The sequence below is a fragment of the Protopterus annectens genome, chromosome 5.part1 (genome assembly GCF_019279795.1).
Source record: "Protopterus annectens isolate FY-2018-M chromosome 5.part1, PAN1.0, whole genome shotgun sequence".
In the NCBI taxonomy this organism is placed as follows: Eukaryota; Metazoa; Chordata; order Ceratodontiformes; family Protopteridae; genus Protopterus; species Protopterus annectens.
The window spans coordinates 355170440-355192389 of NC_056736.1; positions in this window are offsets into that span (position 1 = coordinate 355170440).

Genomic DNA, 21950 nt, shown 5'->3' on the forward strand with positions numbered 1-21950 from the left:
GGCTGTGCAGACCTCCTTTCTCTTGTCTAAAGCCTTGGTAACTGTCTCAAAGAAGTCCACCAGGTATAGAAGGCATGATCTGCCCTTAACAAAGCCAAACTGGGTAGGGTCCAATGTTTGAAGGTTCCTAATGTCTCTGTTAATGAATTCCATGATGATGTGCTCCATAGCCTTGCAGACCAGGCTAGTCAGGCTTATAGGGCGATAGTTCCTGGGGTCCATTGTGGCTCCACCTTTATGGAGCGGGATAACTGTTGCTGTGCGCCACTCTATGGGTACGTAGCCTGTAGAGAGGCTGAGTTTGAACAGTGTGTTTAGGTGAGGGGTTAGTTCATTTTGGAGCTCATGTAAGACACAGCCTGGGACACCATCTGGTCCCATTGAAGCTGTATTTTTGGCTTTAGATAGGGCTGTTTTAACCTGTGTGTCAGTGATTGCTGGGGCACTACATTCTTCTGGTATGGTTATGGGCTCTTTAGGGGGTGAGAGGGGGGTGAAGTTTGCACTAAACCTGTCTGCCAGAATGTTGGCAATATCAGTTAGTTCAGTGTATTTTGTGCCATTCTGCACTAACTCAGAGCAGATCTGAGAGTTTCCACTTAGGTTCTTGACATAGCTAAAGAATGCTTTCTAGTTATCTTTGGAATCCTTGTCAATTTTTCTTTCAAAGCTAGCCTTGAATGATTTTATGAGAAATCATAGTTTCTTGCTGATACTGATCAGGGATGTCTTTCCTTCTTGGGATTTTACTCTTTACCACACTAGTTTCCTCCTATTATTGTATAGTGTGTTTTTGGCAGGGGTCCACCAGACTGGTTTCCTTTTCTTGGAGGAGTGAGTCTTGGTTTTGCTTGAGATAGCATGATCCATGCATTCTTGCAGGTGCTCATAGAGTGCCTTTGTAAGGGATTCAGCAGCTTGGACAGCATTGTCCTTTAGCATGGGGACTGTGAACCTTTCCACCTTGGTCTTAAGTAACGTGAAGTTTGCTTTTGAAAAGTTTTTACGCTGGTTTCCTTGATTGGGGGGGGGGGGACAGAATGTGGATATCCAGAGTGATTAGTCTATGGTCTGATCTAACCAGCGAGGGTGTGACGTCCGGTGTTGGTGATGACGAGGTCCAATATGTTGTCACCTCTGGTGGGGGTGTTGACCAGTTGATCCAGGGCATTTGAGTTTATAAATTCTAGGAAGCGTTGGGCAAGGGACTTAGTACTTGAGTAGTTCTCCCAGTTAATGTTTGGGTAATTGAAATCACCCAATATTAGGGTGTTTGGTAGGACCTTCATATATTCCAGTGTCTCCAGAAATGCCGAATGGGGGTCCTGGGTCATGGTGGGTGATCTGTAGCAAGCTACAATTTGAATTGCAGTTTTGCCCATTGTTAGTTGCACATGGATGATCTCTGAGGCATTGTGCTGTACCACTAACCTGGAGGTGTGGGTTTCCTTGATGAATATGGATACACCCCCACCGTTTGTGTTTCAGTCCAGGTTCTGTGCCAAAAAGTATGGTATGAGTTATAGCCTGGCAGTGCTGGGGTGCTCTCTGGAGCCTTAAACCAGGTTTCTGTTACTGCACAGATATCGATGTTCTCCATATTGAGGAGTGTCTTTTTTTTTTTTCAAAACAGGTTTATTGTTTTAACATATAAGAGAAATATCATAACAATTTTATACAAGTAATTAAAAATAGGTATTATTATAATATTCAACAAAACAACTAAAGTATTTACAAAGACATCCACTACAATCAGATCAATTAATTAAACTAAAATACCGTGCTATTGAAATTAGAATTTTTTTAACAAATTTTGTAAATTATCCCATACAATATAATATGATGTTTTTCTAGTTGTTTTCATTCTAATTGTGCTTATTTCCATATGGCACATTATATTCATAACATTTTTAAATTCATTGAACGAAGGAGGTGTATCTGAAATCCAATTTCTAGTTATTATTTTCCTGGCCACTGCTAGGATAGACCATAACAAGGGAAGCTTAATCTTTTTAACACATTGAGGTACAGGTGTGTTGAATAATATAAGAGACTTAGAAATAATGAAATTATCTATATTGAGGAGTGTCTTGAGTGCATGCATTTTGAGGTTTAAACTTCTGGCATTGAGTAGCATTACCCTCAGTTTTTGGTTACTTGTGCTATTTACAGGGGTGGGTTTGTCTTTTGAGCCTTGCTTATAAAAGGCACTATGGGGGCGGCAAAAGCCTTGGCCAGTATTCAAAAGCCTAAGGGTGACAGGTGCAAGCCATCTCCTGTGAAGCAATGTGGTTTATTGAGCATGGTCATCCCAGGTGGACAGATACTGGATCCCCTTTGAATGACACCAGAAACTTAGCCAATTGTTGAAATTGATTTTTTTTCTTTATACTGTGGCATCATTCTTGGTGAGGGAAGGATGCTACTCAGGGTCAGGGTCATACCAGTCTGGGCTATGTGATCAGAGAGCTCTTCCATGTCTCTTTTCATGTAGTCCAGGGAGGTACATCTCAGGTCATTCACACCAACATGGACAATGACAGAGTCATATTTATACTTGTTCTGGAGTGACCTGAGTGCTTGTGTTATGTGGTGGATCCTGGCACCTCACAGGCAGATAACTGTAACCTTCTCCTTGTCCAGCCTAGTTAGTGGGACATCAGTGTGCCTGACTATAGAGTTGCCTATTACTAATGTGTCGGGTATGTTATTTTGCCTTAAGGGCTGTGATTGCATGGCACACTGATTATGTGAAGTATGTGTTTCATGGTTTGTGATGGGGTGTGGAGGTTGCTTGGTTGTCTGTTTTGGAGGTCTCTGTCGCTTTTGCAGATTTTTATTTAGAGCCTCCGAGTATGTTTTCGTGTAGTTATGTGTGTTATTTGTCAGTGTTGGTTTAGTAGGTCTATGTGAGACTGCTGGTGTGTTGCAAGTATTTTCCTTCTCCTCTTGACTGTCAGTTCCAGTCTTAGGTTGAGAGAGCTTTGCCTCCAGTTTGGCTGTATAATTGCATCTCTCGCATGTATTAGTGTTTGGTGGTAGGAGGAGAGTATTGTCTATGTACATGAGGCAGTTGTAACATTGCCTCAAAATGCCTAGTTTCACCAGTTGGACTGGAGAGTACACCTGAAACTGCCCTATGGATATGCCTGAATAGGTAAAGTGAGCAGTTTTACTGATTAGCTGGTAGGGATGAGTAGAGAGCCTTGTCCTTCTGGATAGTATAGGGGGTCTAGTGCTAGGGTTAATTAGTGCTTGCTATGAGTTTTCAGCAAGTGCTGGGCTGTGAAATGAATGGTTTGCATGCTTAAGTTGAATGTTTGTCTAGTTCCAAGGGAAAAATTGATGAGCAGACTTCGTGGAGTCGGGAATAGTTTAACCCTAGCTAACTGGCAATGCCCGGTGCTCAAAACCGCGCAAATGCATTTTTGTAGCAGGGAAATGAAAGAGACAGAAATTAGCCCAAAATAGCCAATAAACTACTAACGTCTGGGCTTCAGCAAACAAGGCACACAAATTTCAGAAAGAAACAGATCAAATAAGCAGGTACAATAAGCCTTTAACCAGAAATTCCCAGCTCAGAAGGGCAGAATCTAGCCTCTCCTCCCACAAGAGTGCAGACTACAAACCTTCTTAATGTAAAATAACTGGCCTGAAGCCCAAGTGCTTAAACCAGAACTAATGCATTTTTAGAATAACAGACACTGAGCCTTCAATCAGCAATTCCCAACTTAGAAGGATGTAAGCTACCTGTCCTGCCACAACAATGCAGTCCAAATACCTTCTTAATGTAAAGCAACTGGTTTGAAGCCCAAGTGCTTAAACCAAAGACTTAGAATAACAGTGACAATTTAACCAGGCTACTACCAAGCAGTAATAACTGCAGCAGAATAATACAATTTAAGAAGAAGCACAAGCAAAATAAGGTAATGAAGTGGGAAGAAACACAATTACAGTAAAAGCAGATGAATAAAGTGCAATTTATATATATATATATATATATATATATATATATATATATATATATATAAAACAATAGAAAATGAGCAAATTGTTTTAAACAAATTACCCAATTAACCAGTAAAAAAACTCAAAACTGATCTCTGTTCCAGCAGTCTTCAATCTGCCAAGTTCTAACCGCACACCCCTGCCACTAGGGTGCAGGGGAACCTTCTCCAAAAAAGATGGCCTAGATTAGTGCTCAAGTTATACAAACAAAGCTACATTCAGCAGGCCTGAATCTAGTCTATGCTACAGCAGACAAGGCGCACCAATATGAGAAAAACAGTTCAAATGAGCAGACACAGTAAGCCTTTAACTAGAAATTCCCAGCTCAGAAGGGTATAATCTAGCCTCTCCTCCCACAAGAGTGCAGACCACAAACATTCTTGATGTAAAATAACTAGCATGGAGCCCAAGGGCTTAAACCAGAAATAATACACTTTTAGAATAACAGACACTGAGTCTTCAATCACCAATTCCCAACTTAGAAGGATGTAAGCTACCTGTCCTGCCACAACAGTGCAGATCACAAACCTTCTGATTGTAAAACAACTGGTCTGAAGCCCATGTGCAATAACCAAAAGACTTAGAAAAACAGTTACAATTTAATCAGACTACTACCAAGCAGTAATAAATGCAGCAGAATAAACAGAAATGAGTACTGTTAAGAAGAGGCAAAAGCAACATAAGGTAATAAAGTAGGAAGAAACACAAATACAGTAAAAGCAGATAAAATGAAAATTATTTATATATATATATATATATATATATATATATATATATAACAATAGAAAATAAGCAAACTGACTTGAACAAATTACCCAATTAACTGGTAAAAAAACTCAGAACTGAGCCCTGTTCCAGCAGTCTTCAATCAGACAAGTTCAGGGCCTAAGTGGGTATGTCTACTCAAATGTTCTCTCTGTATTAGGCAGGGTGAGCTAATGAGACTAGACTAGGATAGAGCTGGGATAGGGTTGAACAGATGGGAATGGTAGGAGTGTCTGAAATCAAAATATGATCTCACTGTACTCGGTTGAGTGAGCAAATGAGATGGGCCCAGGAGGAGTGTTCAAACACAAATTTACAGGAGGGGCGGTCAATTCCAAAACCACCAAGATTAATACCACAACAAGAACAGGGACGGTGGGGAAAAACTAACTGCAGACAGGGAGAGAACAGAGAGAGAGAGCTCAGAATTTTCAGTAAACAAATAAGCAGAAAAATGCAGTACTGTTTTTAACACAATATTCAATGAAACAATAAACAGAAAAAATAAAATTCAGTACTATCTTATAATACTGCAAGTTTGTACTTAGCTTGTAATAAAGTTGATGTAGGGTATGCAAAAGCTAACCAAACAGCTCCAGTATGCAACTATTCAGCAGAAATAATTTCAGAGATAGGGGACTAAGACTTTAAGGCACAGAGAATCCCTCAAGGCTAAGATTTCTACACTGAATAACAATGAAGTGAGAAGAATAAACTAACTGAAGTCAGGAAGAAAACAGAGACAGCTCAGAATTTCCAGTAAACAAATAAATAAGCAGATAAATGCAGTACTATTTTTAACACAATATTCAATGAAGCAATAAACAGAAAAAATAAAATTCAGTACTAACTTATAACACTTCAAGTTTGTACATATCTCAGCTTGTAATAAAGTTGATGTAGGGTATGCAAAAGCTAACCAAACAGCTCTGGTATGCAACTATTCATCAGAAATAATTTTAGAGATAAGGGACTACGACTTTAAGGCACAGAGAATCCCTCTAGGCTAAGACTTCTACACCGAATAACAGTGAACTGGGTAGAATAAACTAAATGCAGTCAGGGAGAGAACAGAGAGAGAGAGAGAGAGAGAGAGAGAGAGAGCTCAGAATTTTCAGAAAACAAATAAATAAGCAGAACATTCAGTACTATTTTAACACAATATTCAATGAAACAATAAACAGAAAAAATAAAATTCAGTACTATCTTATAACACTGTAAGTTTGTACTTATTTCAGCTTGTAATAAAGTTGATGTAGGGTATGCAAAAGCTAACCCAACAGCTCCAGTATGCAACTATTCAGCAGAAATAATTTCAGAGATAAGGGACTAAGACTTTAAGGCACAGAGAATCCCTCAAGGCTAAGACTTCTACACCGAATAACAATGAACTGGGTAGAATAAACTAAATGCAGTCAGGGAGAAAACAGAGAGAGAGAGAGAGAGAGAGAGCTCAAATTTTTCAGAAAACAAATAAATAAGCAGATAAATTTAGTACTATTTTAACACAATATTCAATGAAACACTAAACTGAAAAAATAAAATTCAGTACTATCTTATAACACTGTAAGTTTGTACTTATCTCAGCTTGTAATAAAGTTGATGTAGGGTATGCAAAAGCTAACCAAATTGCTCAAGTATGCAACTATTTAGCAGAAATAATTTCAGAGATAAGGGACTAAGACTTTAAGGCCCAGAGAATTCCTCAAGGCTAAGACTTCTACACCGAATCATAATGAAGTGAGAAGAATAAACTAATTGCAGACAGGGAGAGAACAGAGAGAGAGCTCAGAATTTTCAGAAAACAAATAAATAAGCAGATAAATTTAGTACTATTTTAACACAACATTCAATGAAACAATAAACAGAAAAAATAAAATTCAGTACTATCTTATAACACTGCAAGTTTGTACTTATCTCAGCTTGTAATAAAGTTGATGTAGGGTTTGCAAAAGCTAACCAAACAGCTCCAGTATGCAACTATTCAGAAGAAATAATTTCAGAGATAAGGGACTAAGACTTTAAGGCAGAGGGAATCCCTCTAGGCTAAGACTTCTACACCGAATAACAATGAAGTGAGAAGATTAAACTAACTGCAGACAGGGAGAGAACAGAGAGAGAGAGAGCTCAGAATTTTTCAGTAAACAAATAAATAAGCAGGTAAATGCAGTACTATTTTAACACAATATTCAATGAAACAATAAACAGAAAAAATAAAATTCAGTACTATCTTATAACACTGCAAGTTTGTACTTATCTCAGCTTGTAATAAAGTTGATGTAGGGTATGCAAGAGCTAACCAGCTCCAGTTCACAACTATTCAGCAGAAATTAACAGTTATTTTCCACCTATATTCTTATGGAAAATGTTGTCAAGCACATCTTTTAATAAATAAGTTTTATCATTTTTCCTTTAATGCCGCATGCCCCTTCAAATAAAATTTAATGTAATATTCCAGAAAAAACATAACTCTAAAATTTCTAATACAATACAAAGTAAGGGGCACCAGCTATACATATCTCTGTTAAAACCCTTCTTCCACAGAAATATAATTAAGCCCACATAAACATTCCTGTGTTGCAATCCATTAGATAACCATACATTCAAAACTAAAAACTCTTGTTTTCTAATAACTGACATAAACATTTAAAACTTATAATTAAAACTATCTCAGGCAGTTTTATCTTTACCAAGTAATAAAACAGCATACAATTCTAACACAGAAATATGCCTTTCTAACAAGGTACTAGACATATTAGTTAAAAGAGGTACATTCCACTTAACTTTACAAACAGGTCTAGTTTCTGAAAACATCTCTGCAAAATAAGGTCTTAGACTAGTGATATATCAGAAGTAAAAGTATAGATATGGGTGTTACTGGTATATGCTCATGAATGAAGAAATTAATTTTATTATAGGTGCAGGGGAGACTTGTTTGGGTCATTGAGGCTAATATCCCAATCTGTTTTACTACGTATGTCATTTACTGCACCATATTTTTAATAGAAATCCCCAGAAGAATGGTTTGTATATGACTGAGTTTGATTTTACAGTTACATTAACAATAATAGCTTAGTGAGCTGTATTAATTACAGAGAGTATGACAACAGGTTGGAAGCAAAGGATTCCTAGGTATGTCAAAATTGTACATATGAGTTTGCATTCTCTTGGATTTCTCAGTTTGCTTTAAATTATTTTTATTCTTCTAGTTATCTAGTATTTGCACACATATGTTTGATATTGAATAGTTTACCCACTGTTCGAGCAGTTAAAATTCCTCATAAAGATTGCCTTGTATTGATTTTTACATCTTGGAATTTAGTCAGAAAATTAACATGTTTTACTGGGAACAGATAGTGCATAATAGATTCCTACAATGTTAATTAATTACAATATGAGCAGCATTTGTTTTTGTCCTTTGAGACGTTTTTATTGGATTCTAGCTTAGGTATTCTTACGAATACTGAGACACTGACACACATCTCTTTGGATAATGAGTTATATCCTTCCATTTTTATATACATATTGTTTGTTCTTTTAACTAGTAAAAGTGTAAATATCAACAGTGGCTGACTTAGTAAGAGGCCCTTAGAGTGCACGGACTATTTCACAGAGTTTCAATCACACTGCAGACATGTATTTAACTGATTAAAGTTAATAAGCAGCAAGGTTCTTCATGGTAAATATGCTTACATTAGACACTGACAAAATCCTCAGTAAACTTGTAGGTGTAGGGCCTTATGGCAGAGCTCCTGCAATATCAAGGTCAGATGTGGTGATCACAGGCTATGAAGCACTGACAAAATTCTCAGTAAACTTGTAGGTGTAAGGCCTTATGGCAGAGCTCCTGCAAAATTTAGGTCAGATGTAGTGACCGCAGGCTATTAAGCACTGGCAAAATTCTCAGTAAACTTGTAGGTTTAGGGCCTTATGTCAGAGCTCCTGTAAAATCAAGGTCAGATGTAGTAACCACAGGCTCTGCTCTATGAAGGAAGATAGTGATAAAGGTTTGTAAACAGGAGAGACAGCTATTCCATGAACTGCTAAATAATGTGTGATATGTCTGAGATCATAACCAGTACATCTGCATAACATTCAGAGAATTTGCGTGATTCGCATATCTGGCATACATCTCAGCTATAAAGCTACTTTTAGTATATGGCAATTCCACAGGGCTATCTAGTTACTAAATGCAGGCATTGTAGCCAATTTTGTTACATTTCTAGTGTGTCGATAAGTAATACTGCCCCCACACACACACACTTTGATACTCTGGTGCAGGAAATTTTGAATTCCTTCTAGACCCCTGACATACAACACATATCTGTAATCCACAGAATGAGTTTGAACAGGAGACCTATGCTACAAATGTACACACCTGCAACAGGCTCAATATTGAAATATCATGACTTGCAATTGAGTCCCAAAAATACCAAAAAAGAAAAGACAGAAACTACAGGAGACCAAATGTTGAATATTTACTGTTCCTTTAAAGCTGCCCACACCCCCAAAGTTATGCATACCAACTCTGAAATCATCGTACGTCAGAAAAAAGAGGATATCCTTATAAATGTCAATTTAAGAACAAGTAAGTCCAGAATTTTAGTCCTTCAGTTTTCACATTCCAGAACTTGGCATTGTGAGCCTGGGCAATTGAAATGGTTACCCCCACAACTTCAAAAAGTGTGCTGTTAGCATGCTGAAAGCCTATGTCTGCTATATTGGCATGTTTGGTGATTACTGTAATATGATCTTACCACAACCTGCAGGATGTGCATAGAATGTTGCGTGCTCCATGGTATGGTGGTAAGGTAACAAGACTGGGCTGCCTCAGGAGACTAGTATTGTCAGACACTGAACACACATAATCAGCATGAAAAATGCATCATCGCCATCATCCAACAACAATGTGAAGGAGAATAACAATTGATATTTGCATAAACAGAGACAAGTGAACTACATGACAGTGTAAGTGAAGTGGCGATATCTAATTCACATGTATTGACTCTGCCTAGCACACTGTGACAGTGACATGGAGGACATGTTTGGCATAATGGTTAAGGTCTTAGCCTCCCAAGCACAAGGTTCAGAGTTTGATCTTAACTTCTGGCCATAGATGCGTGGAGTATTCATGTTCTCCACATGACTCTTTCGAGTTCCTCCCACCACACAAAAACACGCTGAGCATTTATATCTCAAACTTAAGTGTTTGTCAACAGCATGTGAATGGAGTTGAGAGCAGCAGGGCAAACTGTAGATAATGCCTGTGGGGAGAAAAGCTGTGTAGCCCATCTGCTTTAAGCATCAATTATGGTTGTCACAATCAAGCTCAGGAGATCATAGACTATATGCCACATCAGAGCTAGCCAATTGACGGTATAAAAATTGTCTCTAGGTGATTTGATCATATTGACTAATGTCACCAATAGTGGACAGGGGTATTTACTCATGATTATTGATTGAGGATCTGACCCATGACAATAAGGAAGGGATCTGTTTGCCTCTGTTGGCCAGTGTTTGCCTGCCATAAAGCCCAGCAGCCATAGGTCAATAAGCTACTGGCCATCCAGTGTTAATTTTCCCAGTCTGGGTTATCTGGGGTAGCAAACCAACCAACTTGTCAAACATAAACTAAGGATTGCTACACTGGGTAAATGTTCACTGGACAGTATTCAGCTTGGAAGTGAATGATAAAATGGTAAGGAGAAAACTGGCCTGTGTATCATGGAAGTAAGGTGAAAGGGCAGTGCAGCAATGCCACTTGGATTGGTATCCAAAGTCTTACTACTCAGGAGGAGGACTGACTTGAAATGCTGTGGGATTTATGGTTGAAAGTCTTCTAAAGACAGTGAGGATGTCATCAGATTTATGGCAATCAGACTCCAGTGTAAAGATAGGGCAGTATTCATAAACTCAGCCTATCCCCCACAGGAGGGTAGTGATGATGAGGAAAAAAGTGTTTTGGGGCAGGATGTATGAGACCAAGCAGAACAGTGCGAGTTGGTACTGATGATGGGAGGACCTGAATGCTCATATTAGGAGAAACAGAATAGGACTATAAAGACTGCATGGATCCACATGTAGGAGCAGCAGGAATAAAAACTATAGGGTATTCTAGACTTCTCTCTAGAAAATGCTAACACGTGGCTCAACAAGATAAACAGTCACAAAACACATAAAAGAGTGATCAAAATGCAACTCAAGCAGACTACTTCATATTAAGGAAGGACATTGTGGTAGAATCATAGATAGTTAAGTCATCCCCACTGAAACAGTCGGCTCACAACATAAACCACTGGTGGCCATACTCAGCTGCAAGCAGTGGTCAGAAATAATTCGATCATCAGAGGAGACTAGACTGAACACCTGAAAGTTGACTGGAGCAAAAGTAAAAAAAAGTTCAAGGAAATTGTCATGGTTCTAGTACCTCAGGAAGGAGAAATAAGTGGTGCAATCTCTCACAACAGTCAGTGTGAAGATTATAGAACAGATATGCAAATGAGCCATGTATGAAAATCATTCACATAAGGAAAATGTAAGCTAATACTGTCCAGCCACATGCTCTTGGGTGGATGAGGCTTCACAGTCAGCTTATGTTGGAGTAGATACACACCCAAGAGATATACAGTACCACTATGTCATCACTATGTCATCACACTGTGACTCAGGTATCTGTGGGCTACCATCATCATCAGTTGCCAACTTTAGCCTGTCATTGTGCCCCAGCCATACCTAATTCAGAGAGACATTTTGACATTTTTTCAGGGTTCATATTGTTTCTTTTATGTATTTATTTTTCTCTCTTTTAGGTGTTCATGACTATTTTTAATATATCCATTGTAAAATTTCTCAGTTTGTGTGATACAGTTCCACGTCTTCTTTTTCAAACTTCTCCTTGAATTGCATGGTTCAGGTAAGGTGTGTGTGTGTGTGTGTGTGTGTGTGTGTGTGTGTGTGTGTGTGTGTGTGTGTGTGTGTGTTTATGAGAGCAGTATTAATTGTCTTTGTGATGGAAATTGGCAGTGTGGTCACTCAGTTAAGTTGTGCAGTTTTGTTGCATTATTTGATTACACTGTTTTGATACATTCATGTTAAACCACTCATTCATCTTGAGCTAGGATTGATTCTTCTAACAAGGCAAGCACACTAGACACAAATGCTTGCTTTGAACCAGCTTAAATTCATACAGCAAGGGAGTTCATGGGAACCAAACTCAAATTCACAGGCTTACCATCCATATACATGAAATGTTATTTTCCTTGAGATGTTCATGTAATGCATGATGGAAAATGTATATCAAATCTATGGATTAAAATTAGCAGCCATACATTATAAGGTTCGAGATTTTCATTCAAAATCAATCAGACTTTGGAAAAGACATAATTAAAGTACCTGCATCCTAATTATATTCAGTATACAGACAGCATCATTTCTTCAGAAACACCTATAAAGGTGGGCAATTAATATTTCTCTCATGATAATTTGGTGAATTGTTAAAACTGTAGCAAAGCTGTTCATACATCCTTTATTACCTTTCTGATATAGTAGCATCATTTTTTGTTTGTTCAGAAATCTGTGCCATTTGTCCATTGCAGATTTTTATACAACAGATGAGAAAGATCTTTTGGTATTTATTACACTTCACATTATTTATTTATTAATACTTTGAAATAATTAGGTACTGGATAATTTTGAGTGAACCAGGCAGAAACTAAGCAAACATTTACATCGGTGTACATAAATATCAAATGGAATTAATGTGAAAGTATGCATACAATTGTAAAACATAACTATGACATAACAGAGATTTTTTCAAGGGGCAGAGAATAACTAGTTTATACCTAATTTCAGTGCACTTTTTGTGGTCCTAATTAACTCAGTATTCACTTAATACTTCTCTTTTCAAAGATTACATTATCTATATGGCATGCATTTCTGAATCCCCCCATCAGTTTTAACTTTCTATATTCTCAGCAGCACATTACAAATAGTTTAATTAGTTGTTCTTAGTAATCGCCTTTCTTCCATTTTTGTCACCCCATTCCTGCACGGCTGTTGGCTCCATTGAAAGATGCTGTCCACGATTCTCTTTATTCCTTTTAGTTATATACAGACGACGCTTTCATTTTAGGAAAATCATCAATTCGTCATGAAACAAATAAGACTCCAACTGGACTATATTACCACTAAGCTGAATTCAAAATATAATCTAATTGTTGTAATATGTGAACCAAAGGCAAAGGTCTTAAATGCCTAGCCATAGCGTTAATAATTCGCATCGACAGATAGTGCTTCCTTCTGTTTGGCATTCTGACATAGTATGTCCGATATTTTACTCATTCTCTTCTTATATTTTTGTGGAAATTGTTGGGCTTTGTCATGGAGAAAGAGTCCCACTGAATGTTTAAATCCTCACATCTTTTTAAGACCACTCATGCTGCATAATACATGCCAGTGTCAGAATTTATATTATGTTTGGCATAACTAATTTCAAATACAAAAATAAAAAATACAGAGCAGTATATAGCAGGCATGCATTCAGATATCCAATATTTGAATTTTCATTTGCATTCTCAAATATTTTATATTCATGAAGTATTTCTCTGTAACTATTTACATTTCAGCAGCTGTAACATTAGCACAATTATCTCTAATGCCCTTTTCAGTTTCTTACAAGGTAGCATGAGATGCAATTAGGAGTACTTAATTCACACCTTGATAATGAATGCAGTGTTTGTGTATGCTTGCCAAGTCAGTAGAAAGAATTGTCTGTTTGACTAGTGAACTCTGATGTCTTTGTGTATAATGGCACTCTTGACAGCTCATGGATGAGGTGTTTAACACAGCTATTAGAAGCATCTCATATTGTTTTAAATTCATGTCAGTTTGATGCATGATTACTGATTTGGCATGCTGTTAATAATCCTTGGATTGCTGTGGGTTACATGACAAAGAATATGTTAGTGCGATTAGTGGGCTGAGACCACTCTTGCACAGGCAGAAATATTTAATTCAGTAAATGAATTCAATAAGCATAAGCAAGTCCTGCTCAACCAGTCACATTGTGGACTACCTGTGCAGCCGCTGATTACTGTATTGTGATTATCAGCTTGTTTTCATTCAGAGTCTTATGCTAACTTCTCTGGATTTCATTGTGAATAATGCATGTCCCATGTCTTGTCTTTCATTTCAGTTTAACACCCTTTTATACCAAGCAGTACGTCTTCTACTCAAATGTGTATAGACTGAGCTTTTCATTTGTTTGGTGTTAATCCCATTCTGTGTGAGTGTGTGTGTGTGTGTGTGTGTGTGTGTGTGTGTGTGTGTGTGTGTGTGTGTGTGTGTGTGTGTGTGTGTGTGTACACATGCACCTCTGTGCATGCAATTAAAAATGCATGTGTGTCTGTGTGCATGTGCCTGCACATATTGTATGTGTGTGCATGTGCATGCATGTGTGTGTGTGTGTGTGTGTGTGTGTGTGTGTGTGTGTGTGTGTGTGTGTGTGTGTGTATACATGCACCTCTGTGCATGCAATTAACAAATGTATGTGTGTCTGCGTGCATGTGCCTGCACATATTGTATGTGCGCATGTGCACGCGTGTGTGTGTGTTTGCATGTGTGTGTGAACAATTAACTAAAAAAGACAATTACCTAGCTGTTTGCAGTTTCCTCTAATCCTCACAGCATGAGGGTCTGTCAACCTGTTTGTTTCTCCAAATCCATCTAGATAGCAGTGGCTTGGTAGAAGCAGATTGTATGTTTTTAGATGTAAAGAGTCTCTTCTATGTTTTCTCTTCAATTATTGTATTCAGTAATATGTACTATCATACAGCAATTCATATAACTGCAACTGGTACTGTTTTTTTTTGCCTTTAATTTACTTTGAAGACAAAATTCCTTCATCTTTCTTGCATTGTAATTAAGGATCAGGAAGGGTTGTTCATGCACGTCTAAACCTCTGTAGAAGCTTACAATGTTGTTCTTGCAAATGCACACAAAAAACATATTTTAAATGCCTAGTCCCCTCAAGATGGCACCCGACTTGCTTGTACATAGCTATACAATTTCTGTTGATGGGCAGGAGAAGGCAGAACCTGTTAAACTGGGCATTTGTTTGCTCTTTCAACTTCAGAAACAACTACTTGGAAAGGAGCTAATGGGGGAATCTTCCCTTTCAAACTCAAATATATTTATTTTTCATTGCTCCAATATGGGATTACAACACAACAGTAAATTCTGAGCATGGACACACTTCAAGTTATATGTGGAAAAATAACTTAGATATTTTTCAGTCCATGTAAGATATGCAACAAATTGCATTATGTTAATCAACCAAGAAAAATGTTTTCAGATCATAGCAAACTATGGTCATGTTGTGTATATGGCGCTTGGTTACATATATGCTTGATATATGGTAAGCACTAATGTTCTACTGAGTTTGATCTGCTATCTCTGAATCTGCGATAGGTAATGAACAGATATAGTGTTGCTGGTTGACTCGTGGCATCACTGCAAGAGTAATCCTTGCTGCACTTGTGTGATTTGCGCTGCTGATGCTACCTATGTCACTAGCAGCATACATGGCTAATAATCACTGGCAGACCTGTGGCCATTACGTGTGGTTCATCTGTGAAAATGAAACCTGAATGAGGAAACATTGATGGGAGTAGATAAACCTGAATGACCCAGTGGGCAGCCACTAATCCCACTGATTATACAATAAAGGAATCTAAAAAATGTGTGTCTTAATATTGTACTTTTTCATATTTGAAACAGTTTGCTACATAACTGAATACGGTAGGGGGTTGGTGGTTTTAGGCTGTGACATGGGAGTGTGGCCACCTTCCTGTATCACTACAAAAAAGCCTATTATCAGTGATAGAAAATGTATCACCAAACATGGTGTAAAGATTGTACCACTTTTGGTAGTACAGTACAGTTTATGGTCACATCAATTTACTGTGCAGAGACGTGTGTGTGTGTGTGTGTGTGTGTGTGTGTGTGTGTGTGTGTGTGTGTGTGTGTGTGTGTGTGTGTGCACGCATGCGTGTGTGGGCGTGTGTGTTCATCACTAGCCATTTTTGAAGAGGTGACTGGAGGAACTCAGTCATTGAGATCAGATGACATAAAGCACATGAGGATGCTTGATGGAAGAAGTTGTAGTTGAGGTCAGGGAGGGAATGAAAAAATATTCAATTGAGTCTGTGACTAGTGTAAAATTAATTGTATGACAGATCTACAACATGGTAGAGCTTACATTTGGGCAGTGCAGCCCAGCCCCTGCAGATTGCCATTCAAGCTATCCAGTCATGTAGCTACAGTGCTGCTCACCCCAATCTGTAGTCAATTGACTCACCAGTGACCATCAGCTTCCGGTACTTGTGACCACTGTGAGCACTACAGTGTTTGGGATATTACTGTCTTAGCTGTTTGTAGAGCTGAATCCTATTTTACATCCCAGATGACATCAAAATGAACAAGTAGGTGGATTGTTGTTTAGAGAGATACTTGGCAAAATCATGATATATATATCTATACATATCTATATATATATATATATATATATATATATATATATATATATATAGATAGATAGATAGATATTTGGATATAGATATATAGATATAGATAAATAGACACACGTGTGTGTGTGTGTGTGTGTGTGTGTGTGTGTGTGTGTGTGTGTGTGTGTGTGTGTGTGTGTGTGTGTGTGTATGTGTGTTTGTGTATGTGTGTGTTAGTTACAGAAGAATGACTGTAGCAGGACTAGCCACCCTTCAGTGTGAACATTGTTTCTAGGTGATATCCACTGCGACATCCTGACCCCATGTACACAACTGTAAAAAGGTAAAAAGGTGGGTGATGCCAATTGCAGTATATCTATTGATAGTAATAAACAAATACTAAACAGTTTAATAGATAGCTTAACAACTTATTTTCTGAGCTACAATACCTTCCCGGATTAACATTACAAGAAAATAACAGACTTTCTGGGGGTGAAGATATTCTCCACCACACCACTGGGCAGTCTGATATTTCCCTGTAATGCCTGGTATTTTTATTCTCCTTTCTTTTCTTTTTCTTTTCTTTTATTTTACATTTGTTAACCAGGTACATAGGCCAATATGAAGGGCAATTTCAAGCATGACCCAGGCCGAACATGGAAAGAGTATAACTAATCAGCAGTTCACATAAATGATTTCTCATTGTACATTGACTATAGAATACAAATGTATTGCTTGCTTAAAGCTCCTTATCTAACCTGCTCCTCAAATAATTTGCCATAGTCTTAATGAGAAGATAGTTATAATGAGAAAATGGTCAGATGTAGACTTATACCTCTCAATACACATGCCTTAAGTACACACTCTTCATAGATGTATTAATTTTTGGTTTAAGTTAGACATTTTAATGGTATTTAAGGCTATGATGTACATTATTAAGTAACTAATATAAGACTAGACAACAATTCCTCATCACTAATTATACAACTATGAACAAAAGGCCTGCTTTTCTGAAAAATAGAAAAGTAGTTCTTTTTCTGCCCCCTGCTATGATTTTAATGGTGAGAAGCTGAGAGGTATCTGCAGCCTGATCTTCGAATAAGGGAGTTAACTATGTTACTTCAAAATGAAATAAAACTCAAACATGTTTAACAGGCACAAATAGCTACTATTAGCGTTTTGTGTTACTCCAAATACTTTTAAAAAGCATCAAAAAGAAACTTCATGTTATAAAACATTCCATTGTGAAATGTTTTGAGAAGTCATCTCTGTTTGACTTGTTTAGACAAGTCAAAGTGCAGGAATAGCTGTGCTCATTTTCAGTGCTTTGCTCCAGTGGTAGGTGTGTAAAGAATGCATCCTGGAGAAGCAGGTAATCAAGCACACCCTTTGTTCTAAGCATTAGACTCAATCAGTTCCCCCTTTTGTCAAGAATGAATAATACTGCAGGTAAGCAAAAGTCTCTGTTGCAACAGCACTTATTTACCTGATTGCATTTAACTTCACAGAAGTTTATTTGTAAACTAGTAAAGTATTGCTAAGACTGCCCAGAATTTTACCTGCAAGGCAATTTTGAGAAGAGAAACACAGAGGCATAGATTATATAATGTCTGCTTTTGCATTGCTTTACCTAGACATTTTAAACTTTAATATTAATTTGTATCATATTATGTTGTATTGTGCAGATTAAATATATTTTGTACATTTCATATTTTACAATATGGAATTTGTTCTTATAAGGACATGCCTGCTGTGTTCACAGTCTGCTGTTTCCTGATCAATCTTTAATCAGAGCAATAAGATTTTGGATTTAAAAGCCTGAGTTTAACCCTTCATTTTCTGTGTAATAAGAGCAGACTGTCTTTTTACATATGCTGTCACAGATCCATATCATCTTTCTTCAGTCCCCTGTCCCCCCATACCCTTATTATTCTACTTTCCACATATCACTGATGGTCCACTTTGCAGACTTTGTCCACTCTTCTGCAAATTCCTGCATCCACTACTGGAATTACTTGATTTTCACTTCATGTTTATAGTGAAACTGTGCAGTGGAGATATACAGATTTCCATATGTACACATTAGTGTGTGCACAGGCACCCAAGCAGACAACATTGCTACCAGTGAGTTTTCTGTCACTTATTCTGTGGATTTTAAACAGAGCCTTATTTGTTTTGTTTATTTCTATGTATTAAGTTGTTTAAAAGATTATGTCCAGGAGAAAAAAGATTGCATCTAGTCTATGACATTTGTTTTTCTCTGTCATGCAGTTTATTTTTTTATATTCTCATACACTTGCCATAATTCTCAAAGTGGTAGCAGTAATTAATGTGTCAAAACCATAAGCATTCTGTTTATATTCACATGAATACACAATTGTATTTGATCAGCACATAAAGCAGGATGTATTCAATAGAGTTCCTAGTTCCAAGTATTTGTTTTATGTCATTGTATGTCATGTTACCCTGAGCTAATGCAGAACAAATTTAGAAGATTGTCAAATGCGTACAGGGGTTATCTTCAGTCAGCAAACCAGCTGTTCCTGAGGATAAAGAAATAAACTGGGAAGGAAGGTGGATAGGAACTTATGCGAGCAAGAAAAATATTGAAATTAATATAAACTGATGCTGCAGTTAATTCATTATTTACCAAAAAGGGGTTATTGAAGTAAATTTAATAAATGCAAATAATGAATTTATTAAAAAGTGAAATCTGTGTAAAGGAATTGCAAGAAAGTGATTTTTCTGATATTACAGATGAGCCAGGAAAATGCAGTATTTATCATATTTTGCACAATAAATGGAATAAAGAACAATTATCAGACATTTTACAAAGGGACCAAATTATACATAGTATGGCTTGGTGCTTCTATTTCTTCTCCTTTCAGCTTTTCCTGTTAGGGGTCGCCCCAGGGAGAAACGGTCTGCAGAATGAATGGTCGTGGAGTTGTTTACAGTGTAAAGGTGCCAGCCCGGCACCCAACCTTCCACAGAAGGCCCACATATGCAAATACTCACACCTAGTCCCAATTTAGTATGTCCAATCCACCTGCAGCATGTCTTTATAACAAAACTATGAAATTATGTACATGGCAATCTAGATAATCTATAAACATCTCTTAGAATTCAGAGAGATTCTCTCCATCCAAGCTAATTGGCTAACTCAGGTTTGTCAAATAGGACAGTTGTGTAAGTAAACTTACCATAACAGTAGGTGTTTGAATGATCACTGCTACAGTAGCCTTAGCTGCATGGCTTATATTCTGCCAAGGATGTAGCAGCCAGCCAGCTTCCAAAGCTTTAGGGCATCTTTCACACACCCAAACTATCAGACAGCTTAAGTTTAGCTTGGGTGACAAACCTTTCAGAGCTTTTCTAGCAACTGAGAGAGGGAGGCTGAACACAGAAAGGACAATTCTAAGACAAAACATTAATATATAGATAGATAGATAGATAAATAACTAACTAAATAAATAAATAAATAAACATATCTCTGCACCCTGGCTTAAAAAACACACCAAAAAACTAAGGGGATAGAGGGAGCAACTACTGCAGCATTGTGCTCATTCAAACATCTACTGTTCTGCTAAGTTTACTTATGTCTGCTTCTTTCTTCTTTTATCCCTAGCTGGCAGCCTGCAGAGGTGGTCTATCCTGTAGTCGGTACCCTGCTATGGGTGTCGCTGGATTACGGACTTCCTTCATGATGCCTTTCCATGCTGTTTGGTCCATGGCAATGCTTATGGCCTCCTATAGGTTGAGTCACCAGATTCTCATTTCCTCTTCAACCTGTTCAGCCCATGTCTTTTTGGTGCAGATCTGTGAAGTCTCCAGTTTGCAGAGCGCTCTCTTCATAGTAGTCTGTATGGCAAGCACTGGGAGCCCATCCTGCACACATGTCCAAACCAGCACAGACTCCTGTTCTGGAAATGTTCACTGATCATTGGCGGCTGATCACATTTGGTCTGAAGGTTTTTCTTTCTAATGTGGTCACAAAGTGAGATTCCCAAGATTTGGCACAGGCATCACATTTGAAAAACCTCTAGCTTGTTTAGGTCTGGTTGAAGAGGATCCACACTTCTGATCCATAAATCAGAATCGGTAAGATCAGTGCCTGGAAAGGTGAATATTGGTGGTGATAGAGATGTTTGCCCTCTTCTATTGACACCACTTGAGCAAAGGAAATTCTGTGGTGGCTTGTCCAATCCTGCTGTGGACTTCAGCTGTTGATGCCACCTTCTTCTTCTTCGGACTAGTGAACCCAGATACTTGAATTCTTATGTTTGTTTGTTCTGAACTCCCCTCAGGTGGACAGTGGTTTGTGACCCATCGATTGCCATTACCTTGGTCTTGTCTGCGTTTATCCATCTGCCATACAATTGGGTGATGCGGGCAATGTTGTAGAGGATATCTGTTGGTTCAGCATCACTGTATATGAAAATGGCACTGTCATCGGCGAACATCAGGTCAGTCACAGAATTGGCTTCATCATACTGGACTCTGTTCCTGCCTCAAATACTCTCCTCATGATGACACCAACCACTATGCTAACCAACAGTGAAGAGACCATGTCCCCTTGATGGACCACAGTCTGGATTGTAAGTATTTCAGACAGTTCATTCTGAATGTGCATCTAGCTGGATGAACCATTGTAAGATGTTTGAAGGAGTCTGATGATTTTCTTCGGCATGTGCTCAGTCTCCAATGTCTTCCACAGGGCAGGCCAGTAGATACAGTCAAATGTGGACTTGAAATCAATAAAGATGATAACTGTACATTGTCCACTCTGGATTCTTTCCTCCATTAACTGTTGTATGATGAAGATTTGATCGCAGCATCCTCTGTTTGTTCTGATTCCAGGCTGTTCTTTCCTGCTGGTTTGCTCTGTGTGTTTCTGCAATCTGGATTGTATGATCTTCATAAAGACTTTGCTGATGGTGGACAGCAGGCTGATGCCACAGTAGTTCTTACATTCCCTGTTGTTCCCATTCTTTTAGATGGGTATGATGATGGCCTTCTTCCATGTGGATGGTATCTGCTCTGTAACCCACAGCAGCTAGATAAGTATGTGTATCAGTAGTGCAGGATTTTGCCTCCAGCTTTGATTTGTTCTGCAGTGACTAGATCTACTCCTGGTGCATTGCTGTTTCTCAGTGTTCTGATAGCTGATTTCATCTCTTTGATTGTTGGCTTTGCATCAGTCACTGGGGCATCAGAGAAATCGATGAGTGGTGGATCGACAATTGGTCCATGAGGTGGGTCATGGTTGTAAAGCACTTGAAAGAATTCCTTCCAACATTTATGGTGTTCACAAGGTGAATGTATGAATGTCCCATCTGCTTTTTTGATGTTATCACTGGTGCATTTGGTCTTCCCACTCGATCGTTTGGGGGTACCCTACAAGGTGCAGTACTCGTGTCTGGATGCCACCTCCTCAAGGTCAGCTGCCACCTGGCTCTATTAAGCTTCCCTTTCTGCTTTCATCCTCTGGAAAAATTCTCGATTGAGTTGCTGGTGTCTTCGTAGTTGACCAGCTTTGCCTGCTTCAATTGGGCTATGAGATCCAGGCACTCATAAGATATCCATGGCTGTGTTCAGCAGTGGATTGGTGGGCATAGTGATGTGGCAGATTCCATGATGGAGTTTGATATCTACTTTTCTGCTTCATCCATG